This window comes from Cetorhinus maximus, chromosome 12, assembly GCF_964194155.1.
Source record: "Cetorhinus maximus chromosome 12, sCetMax3.hap1.1, whole genome shotgun sequence".
Classification (NCBI taxonomy): domain Eukaryota; kingdom Metazoa; phylum Chordata; class Chondrichthyes; order Lamniformes; family Cetorhinidae; genus Cetorhinus; species Cetorhinus maximus.
In genome coordinates, this window is record NC_135890.1 from 122,719,642 (window position 1) to 122,725,641 (window position 6,000).

Consider the following 6,000-nt stretch of genomic DNA (forward strand, 5'->3'; position numbering starts at 1 on the left):
GTTGAGTTATTAACTGTGGAAATCTCTATTGCACTTTATTCGTTCATGGGATGTAGGCAGTGTTGACAAGGAAAGCATTTATTACCCTTCATGTGGTGGTCAGCTGCCTTCTTGAACCGCTGCAGTCCATGTGGCGTAGGTATACCCACAGTGCTGTTAGGGAGGGAGTTCCAGGATTTTGACCCAGCGACGGTGAAGGAACGGTGATATATTTCCAAGTCAGGATGGTGAGTGACTTGGAGGGGAACTTCCAGGTGATGGTGTTACTATCTCTGCTGCCCTTGTCCTTCTAGAGGGTAGTGGTTGTGGGTTTGGAAGGTGTTGCCGAAGGAGCCTATAACATGCAATGCATGTTATAGATGGTACACACTACTGCCACTGTCAATGTGCCAATCAAGTGGTCTGCTTTATCCTGGATGGTGCTGAGCTTCATGTATATTGTTGGAGCTGCACTCACCTAGCCAAGTGGGGAGCATTCCATTATACTCCTGACTTGTGGATGGTGGACAGGCTTTGCGGGGGTCAGGGGGTGAGTTACTCATCACACGATTCCCAGCCTCTGACCTGCTCTTGTAGCTCCAGTGTCTCTCGATCCTTTTTGTAATACGGAGACCAGAATGGTGCACACTACTCCAAGAGCAGCTTTACTGTTTATGGCTTCATTGCCACATTTTGTTAATTACTTTGTCATTAGACTAAATATGCAGACAATGCCAGGCTAAATTTCAAGCCTCTGGTGCCACATTCAGTCTCCATCCCCTAGGACAATCTCCAGATAATTAGTTGGAGCCTTATGGTGATAATATAATGAATATCAAAGGCTAATGTTATGTAGTATTGCTTTTTTTATATAAGAATAAATGATGTTAATGAGCAGTTAACCTGCGTGGGATACACCTACCACACTGGAGCTGAGACTGACCACTGACTTAGAACTTACTTTGCAAGTCGGAAGAGATTTTCTCCCATCTGTTTGAATTGGATTCAGACCCACATCCCAGCAAGAAATGCAGCCTGACCCCCGATTCCTTTCTGTCTGTTTTAATGCAGGGTTTCGATGGGTTTTTTTTAGCATTTTTCAAGGTGCCATTCCAAGATCAAAACAAATGGTTAATAAGAAGAAGAACTATTTCCTAATGTCAAAAACAAAAACAGAATTACCTGGAAAAACTCAGCAGGTCTGGCAGCATCGGCGGAGAAGAAATCAGCTAAAGTTTCGAGCCTTCATGGCCCTCCTAATGTCGCTGAGTTAAAATCCTGGGACTCCCTCCCTAACAGCACTGTGGGTGTACCTACACCACATGGACTGCAGCGGTTCAAGAAGGCAGCTCACCACCACCTTCTCAAGGGGCAACTAGGGATGGGTAATAAATGCTGGGCCCAGCCACCGATGCTCACATCTCAAGAATTAATGAGAAATAGTTAAATAAGTCTGTCTGGTTTGGTATAAAGGCATTAAATATGCTGCTGACTCTGGACCGTACTTTAGGATTGTTGAGTCACATTTAGTGAATTTTGAAACGTTTTACACTTGCTGATAGCTTCACTCACTTTGACTCCAGGTTATTTCAACAACAACTTTTTTGCACCTTTAATGTAATGAAACGTCTTGAGGTGCTTCACAGAACTATAAAACAAAATATGACACTGAGCTATGTAAGGAGTTATTAGGTCAGATGACCAACAGCTTGGTCAAAGAGGTAGGTTTTAAGGAATGCCTGAAAGAAGGAGGGAGGAGGATATTTAAGGGGGGAATTCTAGAGCCTAGGGCTAAGACAGCCAACCAGCCATCATTAGTGGAGCAATTAAAATCAGGGATGTTCAAGAGGTTCAAGAATTAAAGGAGACCTGAGATCTCAAAGGCTTGTGGAGCTGGAGGAGATTACAGAGAAAGGGAGGGGCAAGGTTATAGAGGATTTGAAAACAAGGATGAGAATTTTTAAATCAAGATGTTGCTTGACCGGGAGCCAGTGTAGGTCAGTGAGCACAGGGGTTGTGGGTGAAGGAGACTCAGTGGGAGTTAAAACGCGGGTAGCAGAGGGTAGAATGTGGGAAGCCAGCAAGAAGTAACTATTCTGTGATTCTGCGAGTGTGTTGGAATATTCGAGTCTAGGCGTAATGAAAGCATGAGTGAGGGTTTCAGCAGCCGATCAGCTGAGGCAGGGGTGGAGTTGGGTGACATTACAGAGGATTCTTTTGGAGACCGGGTCTCCTTCACTGTTGAGACATTTTTCTGCTATTCCACTTTCCCCGACTATTTGAGGCTTAGTGAGCTGCTCACAGATCTCATCCCAGCTGGAGAAGACAGAGGGTATAGAACATTCCATTGCACTTACTTGGGTAAGAATCTAAACGAATGGGCAAGAGGTCAATGTGCAGCCTGGCACCATACTGAGGCAGTCAAGGGTGGGAAGATCCCAGTATTAACCCAAGACCTGTGCTGGCTGTTTTTCCTGATCTCAGACGGAATGGTTATTGTCAGCTGTGTTCAATGGGTAACACTCTGACCTCTGAAAGCAAAAGCTATGGGTTCAAGTCCCTCTTCAGGGAAGTGAGTACACAATCTAGGCTGTGCTTCCCAGTGCAGTGCTGAGGGAATGCTGCACTGTCAGAGGTGCCAACTTTCAGATCAAATGTTAAACCAAGGCTCCTCTGAGGTGTCTGTAAGTTATCCCATGGCACTACTTCGAAGAAGAGGAGGGGAGATCTCACCAGTGCCTTGGCCAACATTTATCCCTCAGCCAATATCACAAAAACAGGTGACCTGGCAATTTATTGCGTTGCAGTTTGTGGGATCCTGCTGTGCACAAATTGGCTTCCACATTTTCCAATATTACATCAGCCTCTACACTTCAAAAGTCCATGGTTGGCTGTAAAGAGTGTTGAGATGTCCTGAGGTCATGAAAGGTGCTATAGAAATGCAAGTTCTATCTTTCCTGAATGCAATTAACAAGGAATTAATCCCACGAAGGTGGCCAGGTGGAAAAGATGGATCCCAAGAAGAAAAGTGGACAGAGGAAATTAAATTGAAAAGAAAGTAATATTTCACTTGCTAAAAAGATCTATTTTTGACATGTCCCTTTGTGAGTAAGGATTCTGTGGGAATCGGGAGTCAACGAGAACTATTAAGCAAAAATCAGATGGCGATGTGATTGGAAACAATGATAAATGCCCAGGCACGATGCTGTGAGCTGTAAGGATTTGGAGATGTGGGCACTGGGCAGGGGGTAAGGTCTGTGAGTCAGCCACTTGCATTTTCCTGAGCTCTCTCTGCTTTAAATGGTTGGCAGTGTGAGTGTCTGTGTTAGTGCTACTGCTGCATTGCCTGCAGAGAGAGAGAGAGAAGTGCTAAGATCAGTGTTGGATCATGTGTAACATCACTGATGCTGCACATGTCGAGTACAATAAATTGGGCTAATACCCAAGGGGCTATCCATCATTTCAACAAAAAAAATCAGGTAGTGCATAGAGAGAGAGAGTGAGAGGCCAAGGGAGGGAAGTTAAAGCTTTCTAAATGCTTTTTACACATGTTTCATTTCATTAATTAACCCACCGTCATTCTTATGACTATGCACAGGGGAGAGTGCAGAGTGAGCCAAATGTTACTCTTTATGCTCTTGTGGCAAGATGAGAATTGTAGCGGTTCCCTAGGCTGTTCCAGTTCACTTGCAGATTTGAGTTCAGTTGTGTCTCCAATGGTTGATGATGGGTTGATTTTCCTTTTACTCATTGTTCGTCTCTCCCTCAGGTCAGTTCTTCAATTAGCCTCGAATCCAACGTGAAATCTAATTGTTTGCTTCTGTTGGCATTTAAATCTGTTTGTTGTATTTTGCATTTTGTGTGTTTTCCAGAATTACATTTTAATTCGACTGATTGAATTCTCCAGGGTGGTTAGAGATGTTTAATGTTTGCTTGCCTGATACTGTAGCATCCCTGACACCTGATGGTTTAATTGCGAGGGGAGTTTCCCCCTGGGATCCTATTGCCCAGGTCGGTTTCTGTGAGGATGTTCAAGATTCATGCTCAGTTACAGCTGAGACTGGAACTTCACCCATAACCCGAGTGATGTGTTCAGCCCTCACACTCGCACACACTCACACACACTCGCACACACACGTGCACACACACATACACACACTGAACTCATTTACACCCACGCACTCTCTATCACTCACTCTCACACACACACTCTCTCACATACACACACTCACTCACATACTCACTTACTCACTTAGGCACACACTCACACACTCGCATACACACACACTGATTCACACATACATGCACACGCACTCACACACACTCACAAACACTCACACTCAACTCATACACACACACGCTCACTCACACACTCACTCACATACACACACACACACACAGACACTCAACTTACACACTTGCACACACACTTTCATGCACACATACACGTACCCACACACACTTACACATTCAACACGCACACACACACCTGCACACACTCCCACACTCTCACTCTCACTAACACACACATTCAACTTACATGCACACTCGTACACACTCACATTCACAGACACACACACTCATACTCACACATACACTCAACTCACACATACTCTCCCTCACACACACACACACATTCGCACTCTCACTCAAACAAACTCTCTCTCACACACACACTCAAAGTCACTAACGCTCGCACACACACTCACACACACTCTATCTCTCACACACACACTTTCACACACACTCTCTCACTCACACATACACTCTCACTCACATACTCATACTCTCTCACACACAAGCACTCACATTCTCTCACATATTAACTCAAATTCACACTCTCACACACACTCATTTACACATTCTCACATTCACTCTCACTCACTCTGACACACGCACACTCAGTCTCACTCTCACACACCCTCACTGGGTGCACACACACTCTCACACTCTCTCATTCTCTCACTCACACTCACTCTGACACTCACTCTCACTCTCACACTCACACTCACACACACTCTCACTCTCACACTCACACACTCACTCTCGCATTCATACTCACACTCACACTCACTCTCACACTCACTCTCACACTCACACTGGCTCACTCTGACACAGTCTCACACACACCCTCACTCACATTCACTCACACTCACTCTGACACTCACTCACATCCTCTTTTCTTTCTGCTGCCCGTGAGGGGAGATCCCATTCTCCCCGTCAGTGAAAGGCTGCTGGGTAGTTTGGGATGTGACTTGTGAAAGTTTGGGAATGTAAATACAGGGGGATTGCCGGCACAGCTCGATGATCTGGAGCCTCCAAGACAAATCCAGGAGAAAACATCACCAGGGGCATTCACAAAACAAAATGCTTTCATTTTCTTGAAGCACTTTTGTTTTAGGTAACATTTTGTTAAGATGTCAGTGGATGAAGAATCCTAGACAGCAAACAGGCTTTGTAGGTGAGCGGGTGCAGCTAATCCCCTTCCCCACACGCTTGCCCCGAAGGTGGGGAGTCACCCCCATCGTGTGTTCTCCACGGGGCTGGTGGGACCACAGATAACAGTGGGTGACTGGAGGAACCTTCCTGGCTTCTGCAGATCCTGTGAATGAGCATTGAGAGGGACAGGAGGATCTGCTTTAGGCAGCCTGGGCACTGGGGCTTGGATAATCTTGCAATGCTCTGTGTTCAGCAGAGTGTGTCAGGAGGGTGACAGCCACAGTCGCTTTTCTTTGAACCGCTGCTCAATCCCTCGGTGTACGGTATCCCACATCATTTTACAGCCACTTTTCAATTGTGGTCACAGCTTTAATGTAGGAAGGGCAATGATCAATTTGTGCACAGCAAGATCCCACCAACAGCAATGAGATAATGAGCAGATAATCTGTCCTTGTGATGTCAATCGAGAGATGAGTGTTGGCCAGGAGGCCGGGGACAATGAAGCTGTTCATCGATATAATGTCAAGGGATCTTTTACATTCACCTGAGAGAGCAATTGGGCTTCAGTTTGATATCTCCCCA